Raw genomic sequence first — 9278 nt, forward strand, 5'->3', positions numbered from 1 at the left:
AAATTGAGCGCCTGTCCTGCATGGCGCCCCGTATGTACACCCAGCGGTACTTTCAATAGGGCCTGTTCGTAATGTGCATGGATGATGTAACAAATCTTGTAAAACAGGCACGTGAATTTTCTCGAACATATGCATTGGATAATTAGTCTTTGCTTGCCCGCCCCGTTATAAAGATTTTGGTCTCTTTGAAATAACTCTCTGCGGCACTTTCGGTTATGTGCATATGTTTGATTCTATCCATTGGTGTCGCATTTTAATATGTAACTATTTTTTGACCAAGGATCACGTACGTTTATTTTAAATTTAGTACATATTCTAAAAGACGGTTTTTAGTTGTAGTTGAGATAATTTCTACGAACCAAAACTTTTTTAAGTGATATCTATGTCCTACAATCGGCGCGACATATATTTATTGTAAACTATATCAATTTTCAGTTTTATATTGCCTCGATGTCAGGCTGATGATATCCTTGTTTGCAACATTTATTTTTTATTGTAACGTTGTTAACACTAGTATTTTGCAAATAAACTCTATTCTCTATTTATCTACTATCTATCTATATATATATATATGATTAATATTATATATTGTTTTTAATCTATTCTAGTATCATATATACCTGGCAGCGATTGCATCATTCTTGTTCCATCATATTATATTAGTATGATATCATGATATTATCTTCCATAATATATAGTTCTTCTTTATATATTATAATATTGTTATGACAGCTTGTCGTACAGCAGCAGCACGATTGCGATGTTGACACTTGACTTCTCGTTACCAGATGTATCTCCGAAGACTGCCATTGTATTAACGGCTATTTCGCTCGTGTTCAGGCCGGCAGCAATATACGTTCGCAGCGTTCGGGCTGCCGTCTTCTAACATCGGACAGCTACACTATTACATATGTTCGGCGGCAACTCTGACGGCAGCATGGTGGCCGAGACGCAGGCCTTCGCAGATCTTATCACGGCGTGCGTGTTCATTACAAGCATCGCTGAGACCGTCTATTCGCTCGCCATACCTCCGTCCGTTTACGGACTGTGCGAGAAATGCTATCACGCGGGGGCCGGGAGGGACAGTACGCAATGTGGCGCAGCACTAGTGTTAGCGATTCGGGTAGGTCAGCGAGTTAGGGTTTCAGGGATTAGCGGTTAGGATTTAGGTTAGGGTTATGGTGAGTTAGGGTTACGGGTTAGGTAGGGACTTATAAGGCCATGTCGAGTACGGAAGTAATGACTGTGGAATCTTTCTGTGGCAAGATTATCGGACTTTTGAAGTGTATACGCGTAAACTGGTAATATCACCGTGGCACGTGTTCCCCTCCTCCACGCCCGCCGGGATAGCAACCACCCACGGACGTGCGCGTCAACGGCTGATCGTCGTACCTGTGCATGTCCGCTCCGCGGCCCCGGTTGTTTCCGCGCGCTGTACTACATACGCTGGTCTCTAGCGACGTCTACGCATCACATCTTATCACCAAGGCCCGCTACCAGCTTCTAACTTGGGGGGGGGGGAGTTCGATTCTTAAATGTTGGCCCAATTTGTGAGCGGCGTGCAATGGACGCCCGAGCGACGGCGAGCATAGCGACCAAGCAGGGAGAGGGACGATCGGAGAGTTTTGCAATTTTTACACTTAAAATGGAGCGATCTGGAGCATACCTGAGATGAAATTCTTGCCACAATTTTCCAAATGGAAACATTTTTATTTATTTTTTGTTCTCGGGGGGGGGCGGGGGGGTTTCGTGCAAAGCCCCCGAACCCCCCTGGCTACGGGCCTGTAGTCACTACATAGGAACGCGATGGCCTATTAGTTGTACATAGAGGAGAATGCGCGAGCTGTAATCAATGAACAATCCACAGCACCCTCAAACGCATGATTTCATTATAATAGTATTTGTAGTGTAGTGGAATAAGGCAGGAAGAGCATTCCTTTTTATTCTTCGAGTTTGGGGGGGATCCTAGGCGCGTTCTCAGGTTACAAAACAATGAAAACACATCGAACCACGGACTAACTTTGGCCGATAATAGACCAACCTGACTCTATCTAATATGTTAATGTGTTTGCTCGTGGTTCTTCAGGAAACCTGGAGAGGATAAGTCTACATGAAGACTTCTTCGGTTGAACGCAAACGGAGAGAAACGATCTTCATACCTGTGTGTAGACATGAATAATGGCAGAAGAGTCGCCTCCAGGTCGATCGTGCTTGCTGTTCAAGTAAGGACCGTTTATTGTCGCGGTGAACGGTGGTGTAACATATAGAGTAAGGATATGCATTGACGCTTTGAAATAACTGAATATACTTATACATAGTATTGCACACTGTAATAAGCTTAGATGTGTTTAAGAGAGCGTGAGAGAAAAAGCGAAGAGCGACAGAGAGAGACGGAGAAGTACAGAAGGATATTTAGAAATCAAAGAGAGAGGGCGCCAGAGAACTGGCCGCACTAATATTTTTGAATTGTCTCACTTATCTTTTCTCGTGTCTTGAAAAGGTTTACTGATAAATTGCTGTTACTAATCCTTCGTGTCAATAAGCTGCCTTGTTAATACCCCGTCACACCGGGGTGGCGTCCTTACTGGCGTGCTACGGCGACGGAAAATGCGTCCAGAGCCGCCAAGGTCGCCATAAGCTGGTATAAGCGTGGTGAAACGCCAGATATCGTGGTGTGGTCGCCATGGTCGCACCATGATCGCCGAGTTACGGGCGTTTGTTTTGAGCATCTTTCAAAACAAAAAAGGCCAAGGTTCGGCGATCTGACCTGGAACGCGGTGAGAACGCGCGTGTGTGGTCGCGAAAGTCGTCGGTGAACAAGCGTCGTAACAATCTCCATAAAACGTAGTACACGCGCCAGTACACGCGTGGCAAAAGACGCTGCGAAAAATGGTAACATTTTCAACGCGCGAATTCATGGATCTGTCTCATCCGAATCTGCCGATCTGTTTCATGCCGATCCGTGTCTGGCACGGCCACGGCCTCGGCCTCTAGCATCTTGTTTCTTCGGCATCGTGTTTCTACTCAGCAAACGCACACTATACAGTTAAAATTTCCGAAAATCTGACCAGCTTATATAGTCGCCGTGAAGAACGTGATAGAAACGCGCGAGGTCGCCGTGGCAGTCGCGATACACGCAGAAGACGCGTGCGTAAGAACCCCATGAGCGTGGTGAGCGCGGCGGGAAACGCCGGTGATCGCCCGTTGCCAGCCATAGATCTCATAGAAACGCCATAAGCGCACGAAGGTCGTGGCGGGCGCGCCGTGAGAACGCGGTATGATCGCACAGGTCGCGGAAGAGTCGCGTTTTTATTAGATAGAGAATAGGTTTATTGCAAAACTAGTGTTAACAACGTTACAATAAAAATAAATGTTGCAAACAAGATATCATCAGCCTGACATCAGGCAATATAAAACTGAAATTGATGATATTTACAATAATATATGTCCCATGGTAGGACATAGATATCACTTAAAATGTTGGTTCGTAAAATTATATCACTACAACTAAAAACCGTCTTTAGAATATGTACTAAATTTAAAATAACGTACGTGATCCTTGGTCAAAAATAGTTACAATTAAAATGCGACACAATGATAGAATCAAACATATCACATAACCGAAAGTTGCCCAGAGAGTTATTTCAAAGAGACCAAAATCTTTATAAAGGGGCGCAAGCAAAAGACTAATTATCCATGCTATTGTAGAAAATTCAGTGCCTGTTTACAATTTGTTAATCATCCTGCACATGTACGGAACAGTGCTATTGAAGTACCGGCTGGTACGAGGAACTTTTGCTAGCCGAGGTTTACTAGAATTCCGTGTTATGCGGTTAGACACATTTATTGCTGAAGGAGGGCAAATATCCTGTAATCGTTTACAACTTTTGAGCTGATAAGCAACATTTTCACAAAGCTGCTCGCGACGAAACGCAAGTCTTTGGATCTGAAGCTGAGATAGTACCTCATCGTACATGTCGTACCTATTCCAATTATTATAATCTATTATTATGTTCACTGCCCTTAATTACTTGAACAGATTCGATTAGACGTGAGAGCTCTTTGGTAAGGCCCGGGTGCCAGACGGGCGCAGCATATTCCAGAATCGGTCTGACGTAACCACAGTAAATTTGTACGAGATCTTCACAGCTAAGCCTAGATTTTTTTAGTATACCAAGCATGAACATTCTTTTACTGTCTCTAGCCACCAGATCTTAAACGTGTATGGCCCATTTAAGATCGTGCTGGAGCCATACATCCAGGATCTTCCAAATTTTCCAATTGAAAGTGTGCTAAAAAATGGTTCAGCATCTTGAAGTCTATTTCTACCAAAGTACACCTGCATAATTTTGCATTTTTCAGGGTTAAGTTTCATTTTATTTGAAAAGGCCCAGCACTAGATAGATGCGAGTACGTTGTTTAGATATGTCGGGCGTGGATCGACCTTGTCTCCAGTAGTGTCATATTGTCGACGTATTTCCATTTCTGAACTAATAGTCTATTAGCAGCATCGTTAATCATGACCAAAAACAATAGCGGGCCAAGCTTTGTGCCCTGGGGAACACCACATGTTAATCCCTGGTACTTAGAGGTAGACCCTTTGTACCGGACGCATTGTTGCCTCATAGAGAGGAAATCACTTATCCACGGTAGTAGTGACGGTCTGACTCCTAATTTATGGAGTTTTTTTAGCAGTGTTGTGTGACATATCAGGTCAAATGCTTTTCTGAAGTCAGTCACGACTAGAGAGCTTATATTGTTGCGTTTTTCTGCTCCTCTGTACCGATAGTCCAATATGCTGATGAGGTAATAAAGTGTTAAAGACTTGGGTATGGGGCCAAACTGGCGTAAATCAATTTTATGCTGGATGTCGTCCATGATGCACGTGTAGACGAAGTTATCTGCTATTTTAGCGAAAGTGCAGGTTAGAGAAATTGGCCTTAGCTCATCAATGGAAGGAGGGTACATTTTTGGTATAGGGCATGCGATCGCCTGTTTCCAAGCTTGATGTACACAGCCCTGCAGAAAAGATGCGTTTATTACATCAGCCAGGGGTGTCGCTAACTCAGCAGCAAATTCTCTAATTAGACGTGGCGGAGGGTTGTCAGGTCCTCCAGATTTATTAATGTTTATCTTCAGTAAGTGACGGTAGACTTGCCACTCCTGCACTGTTGGTGGTGGGAGTGCCGGAAGGAAATTTGGAAGACTATTGTAGTCGAGAGGAGGAAGAAGTCGCGTAACAGCAGAGAATGAATCGTTTATCTTTTCAGCTATTGATGATGTGTCACTTGGATCGATTCCAGGAATTTCGATAGTTACTGTTGATTTGCTCATGTTCGCCATGTCTCGGATTTCTGTATGCCACTTACGCGGATTATATTTTTTTAGGTGCTGAATTTTTTTTAAATAATAATACTGCTTAGCTTTGATGATTTCTTGGTGTACCTTGTTACGATAGAAACGCCACGAGTTACTCTTGTTACGGAAAGCACGTTGTCTTTTATTGTTAAGTTCCTTTATTTTGGCAGAGAACCATTTTTTTGACGTGACATGCTCGTGGATGATCTTGGTCGGAAAGTTCAGATCAATTTGTTCAGCCAGCTGTTCACTAAAAACGTCCAGTTTGAAGATGACATCAGTAGCGGATAAGACATCATTCCAATCGCATGTGGTCATCCAACGGCCAAAAGTTCTCAGCCGAGAATCAAGAAGAGGTCTAACGATACGAGTCGATTTCCGTTTAGATGGCTTCAAAATATGTCTTTTAATAGGCTGCCACATAATGCATAGATGATCGCTGAGCCCAAGAAGTGCTAATGTAAACAGTTCCAAATATGTAGAGTGGATGTTGGTAATGATATTGTCAAGGATAGCATTACCACGTGTAGGAACTGTCACGACTGCCTTCAATTGATGGGCTTTACACAGAGGTTGTAAATCAAAATGGTTGAAATCTCCAGTAAATATCACTCCAGCATCTGGGTAGTCAATAAGTAGTGCGTCAGTCGATTCAGTTAGATGATTGTTCAAATTTTCATGGTGCACGGAACCAGGGTGACTATATACGCAGCACACTATTAAGCATGATGTAGTGCGAGGCAGCAATTTAGGACGACACCAAATCCAAATCCATTCCAATTCGTCACATTTATTTTCTTAAGACTTCGAGCTTGTAAGGTGTCGTGTACGTAGATAGCGACACCGCCTCCTCTATGTTGATTCTTGAATTTTGTAAACAGCGAGTATGATTGAATTTTCAACTCTTCCTCTGGCACCGCAAAGAGATAAGAGTCATGAGTATATTGCAATAGTCAAATGTATGTCAGAATAGTCATTAGGGTCTTCTTATAGTAAAAGGTAGTTTGGGATAGTCACAAGTCACAAGTTTAAATAGTTACACGTTCAGGTGTTAGGTACGTAGTGCGATAGCGTTCTTTGTGCGGCATTGGGCTACACGCTGTTTTCAGAATGTCTGGAAAAGCATGCCAGTGTACAGTGTGCTATTCAAGAAGAAGCCTGTCTGGGTGTCAAGGGATTGGTGGAGACTTCGGGTTGTTTTTCCGTACCTGTTCCTTCCTGCTATTTTGGTCAGAGTAATGAACGGGCTAACCACCTTACCCTTCGGACACACCATACCCTATCTACTTCTTTGTTGCTTGTCGTGGATCTTTTACCAAAGAACTGGACACCCGCCACTGGCCCACACTACGACAAATTGACGCAGTTGACAGGATTTCCGGTCAACGTAGGAGTGATTGCAGAATACCACTGTTGACGGAGTGAAGAACCCCATGGTCTAGAAGAGAAAGCCAATCGGGGAGACACCCTTACCATCCTGGGATATTGACGTCGGGCGTAGCACCGAGGAAGTATCGGCCCGTTGGACGTATGGACTGGAATGGATTTGCTCTTTCAACGTGAACTGTATTACTCAGTGAATAGCAACGGGAGAGTTAATTAGTACATTGTAATATTTTTGTATTATACGTGTTTTGCATTGCGTGCATTCCTGATTTGAATTCCGTGTACTTGAGACTACGCAGTTGTCTTCAGCAATTAAAACGATAGACAATATCTGAATGACAGAGATGCTACAGAGATACGATACATACATATATATTATATATATATATACGCCACCCCGGTGTGACGGGGGTATTAACAAGGCAGCTTATTGACACGAAGGATTAGTATACAGCAATTTATCAGTAAACCTTTTTCAAGACACGAGAAAAGATAAGTGAAGACAATTCAAAAATATTAGTGCGGCCAGTTCTCTGGCGCCTCTCTCTTTGATTTCTAAATTATCCTTTTGTACTTCTCCGTCTCTCTCTGTCGCTCTCGCTTTTTCTCTCACGCTCTCTTAAAACATCTCAGCTTATACAGTGTGCATACTATGTATAAGTATATCATTATTTCAAAGCGTCAATGCATATCCTTACTCTATATGTTACACCACCGTTCACCCGCAATAAACGGTCCTTACTTGTAACAGCAAGCACGATCGACCTGGAGGCGACTCTTCTGCCATATTCATGTCTACACACAGGTAGAAGATCGTTTCTCCGTTTGCGTTCAAACCGAAGAAGTCTTCATGTAGACTTATCCTCTCCAGGTTTCCTGAAGAACCACGAGCAAACACATTAACATATTAGATAGAGGTCAGGTTGGTCTATTATCGGCCAAAGTTAGTCCGTGGTTCGATGTTTTCATTGTTTTGTAACCTGAGAACGCGCCTAGGATCCCCCCAAACTCGAAGAATAAAAAAGGATGCTCTTCCTGCCTTATTCCATACCACTACAAAACTATTATAAATGAAATCATGCGTTGTAGGGTGCTGTGGATGTTCATGGATTACAGCTCGCGCATTCTCCTCTATGTACAACTAATAGCCATCGCGTTCCTATGTAGTGACTACAGGCCCGTAGCCAGGGGGGTTCGGGGGGTTTGCACGAACCCCCCCCCCGAGAACAAAAAATAAATAAAAATGTTTCCATTTGAAAATGTGCAAGAATTTCATCTCAGGTATGCTCCAGATCGCTCCATTTTAGTGTAATAATTGCAAAATCTCCATCGTTCCCTCCCCCTGCTTGGTCGCTATGCTCCCTCGCTCGGTCGCTTCACGCCCTCACAAATTGCCAACATTTAAGAACGAACCCCCCCCCAATATAAAGCTGGCTACGGGCCTGGTGACTAAGTGTGATGCGTAGACGTCGCTGAAGACACAGCGTATGTAGTACAGGCGCCGGAAACACCGCCGCACGGACATGCGCAGTACGGACGTATCAGCGTGACGCGCACGTCGTGGGTGTTGCTATCCCCCGGGCGTGGAGGGACAGTCACGTGATAGAGTTGACGTATACTTCAAAGTCCAAATCTTCCACAGAAAGATTCCACAGTCATACTTCCGTACTCGACATGGCCTTATATCCCTAACCCTAACCCTAACCCTAACCATAACCCTAACCCTAATCCTAACCCTAACCCTAACCCTAACCCTGATCCTAACCCTAACCCTAACCCTAACCCTGATCCTAACCCTAATCCTAACACTAGTGCTGCCACATTGCGGTACTGTCCCTCCACGCCCGGGTGATAGCATTTCCCGCACGTCGTACGGACGACGGATGGCAGCGACTAGCGGTCTCACGATGCTTGTAATGAACACGCACCCGTGATGAAGTCTGCGAAGGCTGCGATCTCGGCACCCATGCTGCCGTCAGAGTTGCCGCCGAACATCATGTAAGTGTAGCTGTCGATGTTAGAAGACGAGCCCGACGCTGCGAACGTATATTGCTGGCCGGCCGACACGACGAAATAGCCGTTAATAAATGGCAGCTCTTCGGAGATACATCTGGTAACGAGAAGTCAGTGGTCAACATCGCAATACAGTGCTGCTGCTGTACGACAAGTGCATAACAATATATAACTATATAAAGAAGAACTATATATGGAAGATATATCATATATCATACTAATATAAGTATGATGGAACAAGAATATTGCAATCGCTCCAGGTATATATATATACTAGCTGGGCTACCCGGCGATGCCCGGGATTAAAGAGCTATAATTTAGTCTGCTATGACGGCTGTACTAATCTTATTCGGATTTTATAAATCTGTGCTAAGAATTTCACTTCTGGTCAGTTCTGCAGTGCTTCTTGGTACACAACATTCTTGGTCTTGCCATCTTGAGAAAGGATGTAGAGGTTGTCTGGGTTACCCATCCTGGAGCACCCCACATAGAGCTGGCCATGGGAGAACACTGGCTCACTG

At 44.0% G+C, this 9278-nt stretch overlaps 1 long non-coding RNA gene across 1 annotated transcript; it reads left to right on the forward strand.

Moving 5' to 3' along the window:
- Window positions 1–227: 227 nt before the first annotated feature.
- LOC106808724 lies at window positions 228–4955 on the forward strand. The gene is made up of 3 exons (XR_001393804.1): window positions 228–384; window positions 2343–2346; window positions 4945–4955. It is a non-coding gene; the product is annotated as an uncharacterized LOC106808724 (long non-coding RNA).
- The last annotated feature ends 4323 nt before the right edge of the window (window positions 4956–9278 follow it).

This window comes from Priapulus caudatus, unplaced genomic scaffold (assembly GCF_000485595.1).
Source record: "Priapulus caudatus unplaced genomic scaffold, Priapulus_caudatus-5.0.1 Scaffold299, whole genome shotgun sequence".
Classification (NCBI taxonomy): domain Eukaryota; kingdom Metazoa; phylum Priapulida; class Priapulimorpha; order Priapulimorphida; family Priapulidae; genus Priapulus; species Priapulus caudatus.